Here is a 17,326-nt window from a genome sequence, read left to right as displayed (position 1 = left end):
TCTAGTAAGTTTCCACACCTTTTTCCGATCAAAAGTTGTAATCTTGGTAATACAAAGTGGCATTGTTTTAAGTTTTTATATAAGTTCCTTAGTTTTTCGGTTGTTTGAGCTTTTACATTATTAGTGTGTTTAAGCTTCATAAAAATGCCATTTTATGCGTTGGTTGTTAGTATGTTGTTGGCCAGGTTAATCCCGAGAAAGATGGCGCTCCGAGGCGAGAAAAAGGAGCTGAAAGAGCTAAAGAAGAGGCCAACACGGGCACCCGTGTGCACCCACACGGCCGTGTCAAAAGCTGCCTGGAAAGTGGATTCTGGAGAGCAAAACAGAGGTTTTACACGGGCACCCGTGTTCCTGCACACGGCCCGTGTGGAAAAGTGCCCAGAAAGTGAATTTTGAGGTGAGGGCCAGATGGACAACACGGGCACCCGTGTTCCTGCACACGGCCCGTGTTGTTGAGCGCGGGCAGATGTTCTAATTTTGATATTTTGGAAACCTTGGGCCTCATTAAGGGTATTTCGGTCATTCCGGATACTGAGTGAGTGAAGCAACACTACTAAAACCTAACAGGAATAGAAGAGAGGCATCTTGGATCATTGAGCATAGAGAATTACAGAGAAAGAAGAGTCAAGGGTTTTGGAAGAAGATCTTCAAGAGCACTGGCGATTGGAGATCATATCAACCACTAATTTCTTGTAATGACTTCAATTACTCTTGTTGTTTTCTTTATCATTATGAGTAGCTAAACAACACTATGCTAGGGGTGATGTCCCTGAATCTTTTTATGTGATGAATTGTCACAACCGTTGTTGATGAATTTGATGTTTAATTATAAATTGAGTTTTTGATTCATTGTTCTTAATGCTTTATTATATTGGAAAGTATCTTATCGTTCTACGGTTAGGGTTTGGCGTGACAAACCTCCCTAATGCTTGTGAATCAAAACACTTCCGGCAAATCGCTTAGGAATAAGGACTGCACTTTAGTGATCATTCATTCTAGACTCTAATGCATAAAAGACCTAATACTAAATTCAGTTATTGAGGAATTGAGATTGTCTAATTAGTGTTAAGGGGTTCTTCACTAAGGAATTAGGGAGAACTATTTATAGAATTGATACACAGTTATAATTAAATCATCTCATGAACACGGTGGTTTCAAGGAGTTACATAGGATTCATACATCTACCTTAGCATATCTGCTCATATTTGCACCAAGCTATCTTTTATTTAGTGTTTTATTTATTTCTAGTAATTCTAATTAATCAAACAAACCAAAACAACCCCCATGATATTTTTGTTCAATTGAATCATCGTGAAACTTGTAGTTTACACGCAGTCCGCGAGTTCGATACTGGGTATTTACCCATCTTTACTACTACATCGAGGAAATAGTACACTTGCTATAATTTCACGATCAAGTTTTTGGCGCCGTTGCCGGGGACTGCCAAACTATAAGCCGAACTCTAAGTCAATTGAAATTTTGTTGCTCTGCGACCAAAATTTTATTTTTATCTGTTATTTTAATTTCGTTGCAGTCTTGTATCTGTTCTAACTGTTGTCTAACTGTTTATGCGAGGTCAGACCTCAGCTAAATTTTCCTTTGACACAGAACCAGAAAGAGCTCTGCACGAGAGACGCCGCAAGGCAAGACTTGAAAGACTGGCAGCACCAAGTGCAAGTCTTAGTGTTCCACATCAGGAAAGCGACGACGAAGTGTCTGTGCACTCGGAGCACAGCGACTCGGACTTTGACAGGGAGATAGATCAGGAACCAGTTAACATGGCTGGAAATCAACCTCCTGCAGAAAGATTGTTAGGGGACTATGGAGGGGCAAATGCTCACCCCAACCGGATGACTATTGTTAATCAACCTGTGAATGTGGCACATTTTCAATTGCATCCATCCACCATTCGCCAGTTAGAGAGCAAGCCGTTCTCCGGAAGAATCAACGAGGATGCAAATAAGCATCTTCAGAGATTTCTCACTACGACAACTTCATTGAAGATCGAAGGTCATTCAGAGGAGGCTAAGAGACTTGTTATGTTCCCGTTTACACTTACTGATGACGCAGAGGAGTGGTTTTACTCACTTCCGGCTGCAAGTATCACGACATGGCAAGAGATGGAAACGGCATTCCTCAATGAATATTTTCCTGCGTCGGTGTTTATCCGAAAAAGATATGACATTGTCAATTTCAAACAAAAAGAGGGGGAATCATTGGGGGATGCATACAAGAGGTTCAAAAGGTGTTTGACTGCATGTCCTACTCATAACATGGACGCTACCGAGCAAATGCAGAATTTTGTGAATGGGTTGCGACTTAAGACAAAGCAGCTTATTGATACCGCTGCTGGTGGTTCAACAAATTTTGCTACAGCCACAGTTATGAAAAGGATCATAGAGGCAATTGCTGCTAACGAGCATCTTGAGTTGTATGATCGAACCATGAACCAACCGGAGGGTAAAATTGATTTGAAATTGCCAGAGCAGGTTGTTAAGATGGAGGATCAGATTGCTGCAGAGGTAGAGAGAAGGTTAAAAAAGATGAATATTGGAACTCAGACAGTAGCACAGGTAGAACCAGTTAAAGCGGTTCTTTGTGAAATATGTGGTGGACCGCACTTTGCTATGCATTGTGTAGCAACTCAAGAACAGGTTGAGCAAATTCATATGTTGAGGCAAAACAATCCTTATGCCAACACATATAACCCGGGGTGGAAAAATCATCCGAATTTCTCATGGAAAGACCAGCAAGGAAACGTCCAGAAGCAGGTTCAAGGACAACAACCATATCAGCCTCAGACTCAACAATACCAACCACAGGGACAACAATATCGTCCGCAACAACAACCATACCAGCAACCTCAACAACAATACCAACCACAGGGTCCAAGAAAGGCGGATTGGGAAATTGCCATTGAAAAGATGGCCGCTCAGAGCTCCCAATTCCAAGAAGAGACACGTAGCAATTTAAGGAACACCGGAGCCTCAATTAAGAACCTTGAAGTACAAATGAGTCAAATTGCTCAACACCTTGCAATTCCGCAAGCACCAGGAGCCCTCCCAAGCGCAACTGTTACTAATCCTAAAGACAATCAAAAAATCAATGTCGTCACCACACGGAGAGGGAAACCACGTGAAGTGGTGGAAAAGGATTCGGAGAGTGAGGATCAATTGCTTGAGGTGGAGCTGGACATAAGAGAGAATGAGCAAGTGGAAGAAGAAGTGGTAACACCAGCACCAGTTACGAAAGAAAAAGTATTAACACCAACACCAGAAGTCAAGCTGCCTTACCCTCAAAGAAACAAGAAAAAGGGGCAGCAAGAAAAGAATTTTGAGAAGTTCTTGGAACTATTCAAAAAACTGGAGCTGAACATTCCGTTGTTAGAAGCACTTGAGCAAATGCCCACCTATGCCAAATTCATGAAGGACATCATCGCTAAAAAGCGAACCATTGCAGACCACCCCATTATTCTAACAGAAACTTGTAGTGCTATTTTGCAGGGCATGAAGATACCAGTGAAGAAGAAGGATAGAGGAGCAGTTACTATCCCTTGCACTATTGGAGATAGATCTTTCAAGAGAGCTCTAATTGATCTGGGGGCAAGTATCAGTCTCATGCCTCTATCCATCTACAAAAAGTTGGGAATTGGTGCAATCCAAGACACTCGGATGACTCTCCAATTTGCAGATCATTCGGTCAAGCGACCTTACGGAGTCGTCCAAGACGTCCTTGTGAAAGTGGATAAGTTTGTGTTTCCGGTAGATTTTGTAATTCTTGAAATGCCAGAAGACGAAGAGATGCCAATAATTTTGGGACGACCATTCTTGGAAACGGGGAGAGTCATGATAGATATGGATGGGGGCACTCTGACTTTGAAGGTTTATGATGAAGAGTTAAAAATCAATGTTCATAATACCATGAAGCATAAAGAGGATATTGGCACTAGTAGCAATATACAAGTGCTCCAACAAGTGGAAGAAAGTGATCATGTGGAGAGTGTATTGCAATTACCTCTCGAAAAAGTTTTGAGCATGTCAATTTTCGGAGAAAATGAAGAAGCCGATGATAATGACTTGGAGGTAGTATCAATGTTGGAAACTCAACCTATCTTTAAAGGTTCTCGAACACATAGGTGGGAAGATTTAAGGCAACCAATAGCATTGGGTTGCAATGAAGAAAAGCCAAAAAGTTCAGAATTGAAACAGCGTCCGGAGAATCTTAAATATGTTTTCCTCGATTCTGAAGAAAAATGTCCCGCCATCATTAGCTCGAGCTTGAAAAATATACAAGAAGTCAAGTTAATTGAAGTTCTGAAAAAGTTCAAGGGGGCTATGGGTTGGAAGATTGAAGACCTCAAGGGAATAAGTCCTACGATGTGCATGCACAAAATTCTCATGGAAGAAGATCACAAACCGGTGGTGCAGCCTCAAAGGAGATTGAACCCAGTTATGAAGGAGGTAGTGAGAAAGGAAGTTGTGAAGCTGTTAGATGCAGGTCTTATTTACCCGATATCAGACAGTTCATGGGTGAGCCCTGTTCATGTGGTACCTAAAAAAGGAGGTACAACAGTGATAGCTAATGAAAAAAATGAGTTAATTCCTACCAGAACGGTCACTGGGTGGCGAGTGTGCATAGACTACAGAAGACTAAATCTGGCCACAAGAAAAGATCATTTTCCATTGCCATTCATTGACCAAATGTTAGAAAGATTGGCCGGGCATGACTACTATTGTTTTCTGGATGGGTACTCTGGATACAACCAAATTGCGGTTGCACCGGAGGATCAAGAGAAGACAGCCTTTACTTGCCCATACGGTATCTTCGCTTATAGAAGGATGCCGTTCGGGTTGTGTAATGCCCCAGCGACTTTCCAAAGATGCATGACTTCTATTTTTGCTGATATGCTTGAAAAGCATATGGAAGTCTTCATGGATGACTTCTCGGTTTTTGGTTCCTCCTTTGATAATTGTTTGGCTAACCTTTCACTTGTTTTGCAGCGATGTCAAGAAAGTAATCTGATCCTAAACTGGGAGAAGTGCCATTTCATGGTACGAGAAGGCATTGTTCTTGGTCATAAGATCTCCCACAGGGGAATCGAAGTTGATCAAGCTAAGGTGGAGGTTATCTCAAAATTACCACCACCTGTGAATGAGAAAGGTATTCGAAGTTTCCTTGGCCATGCGGGATTCTACCGCAGGTTCATAAGGGATTTTTCTAAGATAGCCAAACCACTCACCACTTTGTTGGTTAAAGACAGGACTTTTGTATTCGATAAAGAGTGTGCCGATGCATTTGAGACACTGAAAAATAAACTAGTGTCGGCACCCATTGTGATTGCCCCTGATTGGTCTCTACCCTTTGAGATCATGTGCGATGCTAGCGACATTGCAGTGGGGGCTGTACTTGGACAGCGAAGAGAAAAATTGCTTCATGTTATTTATTATGCCAGTCACGTTTTGAACCCTGCACAGATCAATTATGCAACCACCGAGAAGGAGTTGCTAGCTGTTGTGTATGCCTTTGATAAATTCAGGCAATATCTGTTGGGTTCAAAAGTGATTGTTTATACTGACCATGCTGCTTTAAAATATCTCTTTGCCAAGCAGGATTCAAAACCCAGACTTCTGAGGTGGATTCTACTTCTCCAAGAGTTCGATGTAGAGATTCGCGACAAGAAAGGGTGTGAAAACACTGTTGCAGATCACCTTTCACGAATGTCACCCATTGAGGAGACAGAAGAGCGGCGTCCAATAAAGGATGAGTTTGCTGATGAACACATCCTAGCTGTTATTGGAGTGCCTTGGTTTGCTGATTACGCAAACTACCTTGTTGGCGGTATAATACCCGACGATTTTGATTCTAACCGCAAGAAAAAGTTTGTTCATGATTGCAGGTTCTATCTATGGGATGACCCTTACCTATACAAGAGAGGAGTAGATGGGCTGATAAGACGATGTGTGCCTGAGGAGGAGCAGAAGGATGTGTTGAGAGCATGTCATGACTCGGAATATGGAGGGCATTTTAGTGGGGATCGTACTGCCTCCAAAGTGTTGCAGTCAGGATTGTACTGGCCATCATTGTTCAAAGATTCCCAGGAAATGGTAAAAGAATGTGATAAGTGTCAGCGTACTGGGAACATTTCAAAAAGAAATCAAATGCCCCAAAATTTCATGTTAGAGGTGGAGCTATTCGATGTTTGGGGAATTGACTTCATGGGTCCGTTTCCACCATCATTCGGGAAGAATTACATCTTAGTTGCAGTGGACTATGTCTCAAAATGGGTGGAGGCGGTAGCTTTACCAACTAATGATGCAAAGGTGGTAGTAAAGTTCTTGAGGGAGAACACATTTGCTAGGTTTGGAGTACCAAGAGCACTTATTAGTGATGAAGGAACGCACTTCCTAAATCACCTCATGGAGAAACTCCTGCAGAAATACAATGTGAAGCATCGGATAGCCACCCCTTATCACCCTCAAACAAGTGGTCAGGTAGAGGTGTCTAATAGACAACTCAAACAAATTCTCGAGAAGACGGTGAGTTCATCGAGAAAGGATTGGGCAACAAAGCTAGATGATGCGTTATGGGCTTACCGAACGGCGTTCAAAACACCCATCGGGATGTCACCATACCAACTTGTTTATGGAAAAGCATGTCACTTGCCTTTAGAGCTTGAACACAAGGCATTTTGGGCAACTAAATTCTTGAACATGGACTTGTCTCTAGCAGGAAATTCTAGAATCTTACAGTTGCATGAATTAGAAGAGTTCCGGAATCGTGCGTATGAAAATGCCAAGGTTTACAAGGAACAAACTAAGAAGTGGCACGATAGGAGGATTCAGAAAAAAGAGTTTTGGGAAGGACAGCTGGTCCTTCTGTACAATTCCCGTTTGAAGCTTTTTCCGGGAAAATTGAGATCCAAATGGTCGGGACCATTTGTGGTTCATAAGGTGTTCCCTTACGGTGCAGTTGAAATAAAAAATCAAGCTAATGGAGACATCTTTAAAGTTAATGGGCAGAGATTAAAGCCATATTTCCAAGGTCAACCAGTTGGACAGGTTGATGTCATTCGTCTTGCTTAGTAGGACGATTGACCGTCGAGCCATGCGACGTTAAACGCAGCGCTCCGTGGGAGGCAACCCACGCTTGTTTTCATTAACATGTGTTTTTGTTTTCTTTATTTTGTTTTAGTGCAGGTAGTAGAGTTTGAACAGGTAGGAGCAACTCGAAGAAGGTACAAGTTGATGCTAAGAAGATCATCAACACGGGCGCCCGTGTGTAGCAACACGGCCCGTGTTGAGCCATACTCAGTTGAAAAATGAATTTTTTTTAGGAAAGCTTCAGCACCTGCAACACGGCCACCCGTGTGCAGGAACACGGTCCGTGTTCAGCAACACGGCCACCCGTGTGCATCCACACGGCCGTGTGGTCTATGCGGGCCAGAATTTTAAAATTTTTCCCACTCTTCCATGTGGGCCCCACCTGCGTTATATCTCTCTTCTTCCTCCACCCATTCACTTTTCTCACTTCTCACTCACTTTCTCCATTGAAACCTAGCCTCCACCTTCACTAAAGTCACTCACCCACCATCAAACACCCACTTAATCACCATATTACCTTCACAAAAGTTACTCCACTCATCATCCTCTACATTCCTATCGGTTTAGATTTTGATTTCTCTGCATTTTAATTTCTGCGAATTTTTCCTTTTGTGTGTTGTTTCTTGTTTTGTATTTTTGCAGAGATTTTATCATGCCTCCCCGAAAGACAACTCAGCGCCGCAACGTAAGGGATGATTTTCTTGCAGAATCCTCCCAACCAAGACAACGTGTCCGTCGCGCTTCTAGTCGCGCAACCGGTCGTGGGAGGGACGAAGAAGAGAATGCCCATGGCATTACATTTGCCCTTCCTGAGCACAAAGCCAGGTATGATGTATTAGTGCAGCGTACTTTACTCCCGACCAGGTATATTTGTGATGAGACCCTTGTAAAGTTAGGCCTTAAGGATGAAGTGTACCGCATGTTTCACAACATCGGGATGTTACCGTTTATGTTATTTGAGGCACCGACTTATGAGGGTCTAACTCTTGAGTTTCTGAGCACGGTAGATTTTAAGTTGAGGCACAAATGGAATGGCTCCGAAATGGAGTATTTTGGTAATCTTGAATTCTATATGTTTGGAAATAAGCACACTCTTTCTGTAGAACAGGTTGGGGAAGCCTTAAAATTACCTTCTGCAGGACCAGGAGCCCCACCTGAAACTTTCCCTGCTTGTGAATTTTGGGAAGCTATAACTGGTTCACCGGGGTACAATCCTAGCAGGGCTAAGGCCTCAGGGATTCATAACCCATGCTTCAGGTATGCTCAGAAAGGGTTAGCCTTTACCCTTTTCGCGAGGGGAGATAGCACAGGGGTGTGTGCTAAGAGGGAACTGTTCCTGCTAAATAATATGATTGAGGTAAGTCGTGTAAATGTGGCTGCTTTTGCTGCTAATCACCTTAAACAGGTGGGGAATGCCTCTTCGGGAGAGATCTCTGTGGGTGGGATGATCACCCAGCTAGCTGATTACCTAGAGTATAGTCAACTCTTGATAGAGGAGCCCTCTATCCCAGGTAAGAAGATTGACATGCAGACTCTTGTCAATCAAAAAATGATTGTAGTCCAGCCAGGGTACTACTCTCTCATGATGCACGGGCAGCACATTATGGCACTACCGGCACCTGACACTATTTCTATTGCTAACCGTGCTAACTGGCTGTATGTAGCTACAGGTGGTGATATGGGTGAAAGCCCTCCACATGGTCATAACTTTGCAGGTGATGACATGGAGGATGACATGCCTAACCAGGATCATCCGGTACCACCCCCCCAACAATTCTTCCAGCACACTGATGGGTCATCCTCCATGACTCAAGATCAATGGGGGTGGGTACAGACGGAGATTGGAGCCCTCCGGACTGAGCAGACACGGCAAGGTGTTGAGTTGTTTCGGCAAGGGGCAGTGATAGATGATGTCCAGGAGATGATGCGCCGCCTTATGATGCATTATCCTCAGGATCCCCCTCCTCCACCACCATTTCAGTAAGCGGGTAGGCCCTGTCACACTGGAATTTAAACATTGCGGACAATGTTTCGTTCAAGTGTGGGGGAGGGTCTTACTTCTTATTTTATTTTGCTTTATTGTCTTATTTTTATTTTAGTTGCTTTATTGTTTTCTACTTTCTGTTTTTGAATTTTGACCAGTTCTTTGTCTTTCTGTTTTGTTTTTATTTCGAGTTTCAATGCTGCCATGGTGTTACCAGGTTCGATACAAGTCGGAAAAGGTGCAAACGAATAGAAAGTGGTTGAACAACACAACTCACACTTAATCTCTACAGGCACCACAGAAGTTGACACAACCAAGAAAAGAAGGTAGGACGCAAGGAAGCACACTGAACCAAGAGAGAGTATGGTGAACTTTTGATGAAAGGAAATGGCAAAACACTTAGAGTACGTTGAAGCATGCAAGCTTAACCGACCCGGTGAGACATCAGAGCCAAATGCATAACATCCATATGAGAGTCAAGTTCAGGTATGGCACTATTCACTTTGATTTTGCGTATTTTCTCATAACACAAGCACACTATGAAAGCGCACACTGAGGCAAGTTTTTTTTTGTTTTAACCCCGAGCCTTTTTAACCATCCCGTTTGCATGTTATCCATTGTTAACCCCCTTTGAGCCGTAATTTTTATTTTTGTTCATCGTGTTATTTTTCCACCACTTGCCTTCTCATTGTTTGTATCATTGCTCGGCATTCATAATAGATCACTCGAAAGACATAAAAAGATCTAAGTGTGGGGTTGTAAACCATTGAAGAGTGGAACAAGAAAAGAGTACAAGAAAAGAAAAAAATTTTTGAATATAGATCTTATGAAAACAAAAAGAAAAAAAAAAAGAGAAGAGAAAAAGAATAATGCATGTACCCTTGTCCATTTTTAGCTAAAGAAGGTTTAAACCCCATTCTTAAGATACAGATCAAAATGAGTGAAGAAGTGAACCCTATGAGATGCCGAGCACTTAAAACCAATCGTTATCCCATTCCTTGTTAACCCACCAAACCTAAGCCACGTTACAACCCGAAGACCTCATAAAGTGTGTGTGATCCTTGTGTGTAGTGATTTGAGAATTTATTCAAAGTTAAAAGTAATATGCATGCCTTGATACTATGAGTGTAAACACCTTAACCCGGAGAGATTTTGTGAGAATGTGAAAAGCTTGCAGGTGATAGACGTGCTCGAAGGTGGGAATGCCATGGATAGTCGGAAGAAGGGAACCTTACACTTGATTGCTAAGTGTAGGAACCTTGCGAAAAACCTGGTTGTGTTGTGGAGAAAAGAATCTTGTCGGTGACCTTTTGTTTTGACTCGATACATCACTTGAGGACAAGCAATGAGATAAGTGTGGGGTTGTGATCGGTCACCATTTCTAGTAAGTTTCCACACCTTTTTCCGATCAAAAGTTGTAATCTTGGTAATACAAAGTGGCATTGTTTTAAGTTTTTATATAAGTTCCTTAGTTTTTCGGTTGTTTGAGCTTTTACATTATTAGTGTGTTTAAGCTTCATAAAAATGCCATTTTATGCGTTGGTTGTTAGTATGTTGTTGGCCAGGTTAATCCCGAGAAAGATGGCGCTCCGAGGCGAGAAAAAGGAGCTGAAAGAGCTAAAGAAGAGGCCAACACGGGCACCCGTGTGCACCCACACGGCCGTGTCAAAAGCTGCCTGGAAAGTGGATTCTGGAGAGCAAAACAGAGGTTTTACACGGGCACCCGTGTTCCTGCACACGGCCCGTGTGGAAAAGTGCCCAGAAAGTGAATTTTGAGGTGAGGGCCAGATGGACAACACGGGCACCCGTGTTCCTGCACACGGCCCGTGTTGTTGAGCGCGGGCAGATGTTCTAATTTTGATATTTTGGAAACCTTGGGCCTCATTAAGGGTATTTCGGTCATTCCGGATACTGAGTGAGTGAAGCAACACTACTAAAACCTAACAGGAATAGAAGAGAGGCATCTTGGATCATTGAGCATAGAGAATTACAGAGAAAGAAGAGTCAAGGGTTTTGGAAGAAGATCTTCAAGAGCACTGGCGATTGGAGATCATATCAACCACTAATTTCTTGTAATGACTTCAATTACTCTTGTTGTTTTCTTTATCATTATGAGTAGCTAAACAACACTATGCTAGGGGTGATGTCCCTGAATCTTTTTATGTGATGAATTGTCACAACCGTTGTTGATGAATTTGATGTTTAATTATAAATTGAGTTTTTGATTCATTGTTCTTAATGCTTTATTATATTGGAAAGTATCTTATCGTTCTACGGTTAGGGTTTGGCGTGACAAACCTCCCTAATGCTTGTGAATCAAAACACTTCCGGCAAATCGCTTAGGAATAAGGACTGCACTTTAGTGATCATTCATTCTAGACTCTAATGCATAAAAGACCTAATACTAAATTCAGTTATTGAGGAATTGAGATTGTCTAATTAGTGTTAAGGGGTTCTTCACTAAGGAATTAGGGAGAACTATTTATAGAATTGATACACAGTTATAATTAAATCATCTCATGAACACGGTGGTTTCAAGGAGTTACATAGGATTCATACATCTACCTTAGCATATCTGCTCATATTTGCACCAAGCTATCTTTTATTTAGTGTTTTATTTATTTCTAGTAATTCTAATTAATCAAACAAACCAAAACAACCCCCATGATATTTTTGTTCAATTGAATCATCGTGAAACTTGTAGTTTACACGCAGTCCGCGAGTTCGATACTGGGTATTTACCCTTCTTTACTACTACATCGAGGAAATAGTACACTTGCTATAATTTCACGATCAATGATATTGACTGTTTGTTGAACAGGTTGAAGAAAACCTCCACTGCAGAAAGTTTCTTGAATAGGGAGAACTACTTCAATCCCTGGGATAGCTTTTGATGATGTCGGAAAGAATCCAATTCCCGTTCTGTTCTTGTTGTTGGCAGGAATATTAATGTGCCCCCAACCACTGGTAGTGCCATCCTTTACAACTTGGATTGCATCTTTGTATGAAGAAATAGACGCTGCTTTCTCCTTTCCTTTGTCTAAGGAGAGTGCTTGGAATTTAGTTCCAACAACTTCTTTTGGTTCTATGTCGGAGAATGATGACAGGTTACTGACGATTAGAGCTCGTTCTCCACATACGGTTACCAATTTGTCATTCCTTATGAACTTCAGTTTCTGATGAAGTGTTGAAGTAATTGCCCCAGCTTCATGAATCCATGGGCGACCTAGCAAACAACTGTATTGTGCTGGAATGTCCATAACCTGGAAAGTGATTTTGAACGTCTGAGGTCCAATAGTTATGGGAAGATCTACTTCTCCGAAAACTGACTTCCTTGATCCATCAAATGCTTTGACGATGACATGACTTTTTCTTAGAGGGTAATCTTCGAAAGATAATCTTGATAATGTTGATTTAGGCATGACGTTGAGAGAGGATCCATTGTCTATTAGGACTCCTGTGAGTGTATCACCCATGCAGCCAACTGAGATGTGAAGTGGAAGATTGTGGTCCACTCCTTGTTCAGGAAGATCTTCGTCACAGAAACTTAGGCTAGTTCCCGCGGAGATGTTGGCAACGATGTTGTTGAATTGGCTTATTGTAACACTTGGTTCTACGAAAGCTTGTTCCAAAACTTTCTGTAGAGCTTCCCTATGAGCTTCAGAACTCAATAGCAGGGAAAGAACAGAAATCCTAGACGGAGTATGTAGTAATTGATCTACAATGTTGTATTCACTCCTCTGGATTAACTTCAAGATCTCATCATTTTCTTTTGCTTGAACAGCATTGGTCGGAAGATTGTCTTGCCTATGTGGTACTTCCTCCGAAGGTTTCTCCACATTTTCTGTTGTTCTGTTGAAGACTCGTCCACTTCTGGTGACTCGACTAACATCAGCAATGTTGACAACAGACGGCAATGGTATTTCCTTACCATTTTCAATGAATGTAGCGTTGTACTTGTATGGTATAGCCTTGCTGGACTCATACGGTACAGGACCTGGTAAGTAGATGACTAGCGGTGCAACTGCTGTCTTCCTGCTGTCATACTTAACTTGCATAGGTTCAACTTGATTAATTTGAGGAGATACGGTAAAGACTTCGTCATCTTCTCTGTTGGCAAGAACAATAATGGTATTGTCATCCATCAGCTTTTGAATGTCGTTGCGAACACGCAAACATCGTCGTGAATTTCTTCGACAGATTCTGCATCTACTGTAAGCGTGGAAATCTGTTCCAAAGTAGGCAAGTCCATTTAAAGTTTTGTGGAACCTGACTACTGATCCTTCAAGGTCTTCAACTTTGTAGATTTTGTATTCTCCTGGACATCCTTGAACCATGTTGATGTCATGTTCAATTCTGACTCGGATATGTTGAATCCATCCCAAGTCCATTTGTTCTTGTAATGCAGCTTGAACTACGGCACATCCTTGATTATTCTTTGGACAAATTTCGCATGTGAAGTAGTTGTGAGGTGGTACATGACCGTACCCAGCTTGTTTAGCGTGCATCTTGACAAGATTTTCCCCTATCTGACGAATGTCGTAGGTTTGAATGACGTTGGGGTGCTGGTCTATCAGATTTACTGAAGCTTCTTTGTGCTGCGGCAAAGGATTTGCTTGGACGTTTGGATTAGTATCTTTGAAGGATAGCATTCCGCTCTTCACTAATCGTTGGACGTCAATCTTGAAAGAGAAACAGTTCTCAATATTGTGACCTGGTGCCCCCTGATGATAGGGACAAGATTGGTCAGCCTTGTACCATGGTGAGGAACTGTTTGTAGGATTTGGAGGACTTCTTGTCTGAATGAGTCCTTTTGCCAGTAATGTTGGAAACAATTCTGCATACGGCATTGGTACGGGGTCAAAGGCTGGATACCTTGGAGCCCGATTGTTGTAGTTTGGAGGTCGAACCTGCTGCTGAGGTTGCTGCGACCTTTGTTGAGTTTGTTGTTGCGAAACCTGAGGTTGATAAGCTGGCGCTGAGTTAACAACCGGAGTTATTGTTGCAACTTGAGGTTGGAATTTCTTCTTGATTTTGTGCAAGACATTGCTGACGTCTTGATCCTTTTTCTTCTGGAAAGAACTTCCATACTTCCTTGGACCAACAGAAGATTCTGGTTCTTTGTTCAAGCGTCCTTCTCGAACTGCTTCTTCTAAACGTACACCCATGTTTACCATCTCGGTAAAATCACTTGGTGCACTTGCAACCATTCGTCCGTAGTAAAATGGACTCAAAGTTTTGAGATAGATTTTTGTCATTTCTTTCTCTTCAAGTGGTGGACAAATTTGAGCAGCAACTTCACGCCATCTCTGAGCGTATTCCTTGAAGCTTTCTCTATCCTTTTGAGTCATGGCCCGGAGTTGATCTCTGTCGGGAGCCATATCCAGATTGTACTTATACTGTTTGACGAAGGCCTCTCCGAGGTCTCGAAAAGTACGAATCTCTGAACTGTCCAAGTTCATGTACCATTTGAGTGCAGCACCAGTCAGGCTGTCTTGAAAATAATGAATGAGCAATTGTTGATTATCAGTCTGAGTTGACATTCTTCGAGCGTACATCACAAGATGACTTTGTGGGCATGAATTCCCTTTATATTTCTCGAATTCTGGTACTTTGAATTTGTGAGGAATCTTAACATTTGGAACTAGACAGAGGTCTGCAGCATTCTTTCCAAATAGATCTTGTCCTCGGAGAGTCTTGAGTTCCTTCTGCATTTGCAGAAACTGTTCCTGGAACTCGTCCAATCTTTCATACACGCCAGCGTCCTCACTTGGAGCGTGATGATATACTTGTCCGCCTTGCGGGGGAAAAGTATGCATAATGGGCTGTGGAGAAGCCATGACAGCAGATCTTGGAATCTCAGCATTTTGTTGTGTGAAACCCATTGCCGTCGCTCTTGGAACTTCAATTTCCAGAGGTTTGTAACCCTCCGGTGGACGCATATCCATGGTGACTTTTGGAGCTTCAGAAGCTGGAGGTATGTACCCTTCTGGAGTAAAGTTATACGGCATGCCCCAAGGTCGATCAGGCGGCATGGTATACTGAGGAATAGGAGTAGAAACAATCTCGGAAACCACAGTCCTTTGTGGTTCTTCTGGCGTTGGTCGATTCTGCGCAACTACCAGGGCTTCTACCATACTATTGAGTCTTTCAACAGTACCTTTGAGAGTATTAATCTCTTCTCTGAGTTCTTCATTCTCTTGCTCAAAGTCTTCCATTCTTTTCTTGCGACTTGATCGAGTGTTGTATGGATGAGACAGCTTGAAAGTCTTGGTTCACCTCCTTCTCCTCCTCTCTTTCTGGAGAAAGGAAAGTGACTATTAGATCCGCGACAATTCTCGTGTCAGTGCGTACGACTAAAGCGATGTATGATATGCAATTAAGTTATTATTTTTCAAGGAAACACCATAATTACGTTATGAAACATCAAACTTTTATTAATTAAGCGAAAACGCCGTTTTTACACATTTTGGAAATGGAAATACAGAGAAACTGAGAGAAAGGACTCTAAAACTTTGATGATGAGCCGACTTCACGTTCTAACATCTTCTTCTGTTTCTTGAGCTGAGCGTTCTCTGACGTGAGCTGATCGATGATCCAGGAAGCAGGAGGGATATGATGAGAAAGTGATGATTGTGTCACTTGTCGATCCAGTACTTCAAGTAACTCATCCTTCCTTCTTAGGATGTTTTGAATCTCAACATTTTCCGTGTTGACAATTCGATACTTGTTCCTCCAAGCATTCCTTTCTTGGCATACCTTGTTTAATGCCGCTTGCAGTTTTTCAACATCGGTGGAGAAGAGGTAAATTGGTTCCCTTAGGGGAATAGGTTCTTGATGTTGATATGGCATCCTTAGCTTGAATGCTCTGGCGCGTACCCATTGAAGGTAAGGATCCAGGGAGATGCAAAGATGTTTTCCTAACAATCTTCTCCCTTTACTGTGAACAAGACGCCAGGCTTGGACAATTTCCTTCTTCAGCATGTTGCCATGATCGTCGATGTTCTTGAAGAACAGACCCTCCAATTGGATGTTACTTGGAATATTTTTCATGGGATAGCCGTATTGACGACGGGCTAAAGCTGGATTGTAACTAATTCCTCCCTTAGTTCCAATAAGGGGTACGTTGGGAAAACTTCCGCAACTGAAGATGATCTTGGTTTCGTCGTTGTCAGGACTACACCAATCAATGTCTGTATGAGTGAGAGACATGATTTTCTGTGACCAGTAAAGGCCATCCCTCATGTTCCAGAAAGTGCTAGACTTTGGCAGGTGCGAAATGAACCATTCGTATAACAACGGTACGCAGCATGTGATTAATCCTCCTCGCTGCAGGTTTCTTGAATGCACAGAGTGATAAGCATCCGCAAGCAAGGTTGGAACTGGATTTCCAATTAAGAAGATCTTAATTGCATTGATGTCGACGAAATCGTTAATGTTAGGAAACAAAAACAATCCGTAGATAAGCAAAGCCAAGATTTCCTCAAAAGCATTCATGTCTTGGATGCTGACGAAGTACCGAGCTTGATCGAACAGGAATTTGGAGGGCAATCCTTGAATTCCTCCTCTACTCACCATATGAGTTCTGATGTCGACTACGTTCAAAGGAGTAGTTGCAGCAATGATAATGTCGTCAGGATTCTTTTCCAAACCGGAGTACGGATCTTGCGCATACACGGGTATTCCAATCAGACGAGAGTACTCCTCTAACGTAGGCATGAGCTGATAATCTGGAAAGGTGAAGCAGTGATACGTTGGATCGTAAAACTGTATCAAGGTGGGAAGGATCCCATCCACCATGTTGGTATTGAGCAAAGGCAGAAGTTTTCCATACTTCTCCTTGAAAGCCTGGGGGTTGACCACCAGTTTTCCGAGCTTTCCCAGTTCCTCGACCTGGGGAATCTTGAAGGTGTATTTCCTAGCTCTCTTTCTCCCATAATCCATGGTATAGATCCTTAAGTCCTTTCTCCGTTTCTCTCTTTCTATGAAGTTCAAAACGCTCGTTATTTAGTTTCCTTGAAAAACGACTCGAAAAAGACTCTTTTTGTTTTTAGTTATTAATGAATGATGCATGAATGCATGAATGCACACACAAGAGTTTTAAACAAACATGGCGTTGAAGGGTATAGTGGTCATGAAGTCAAAACGCAGTCTCCACCCCAATGGTAAACTAAGGTTAAGGATTTTTGTACCTGTAGAACGGGTTCTAGGGGTCTCAGAGTTTTCGCTCAACCTTAAAGAT

The sequence above is a fragment of the Vicia villosa genome, linkage group LG6, assembly GCF_029867415.1.
Source record: "Vicia villosa cultivar HV-30 ecotype Madison, WI linkage group LG6, Vvil1.0, whole genome shotgun sequence".
Lineage (NCBI taxonomy): Eukaryota > Viridiplantae > Streptophyta > Magnoliopsida > Fabales > Fabaceae > Vicia > Vicia villosa.
Note: the sequence above shows the minus strand (reverse complement) of the source record.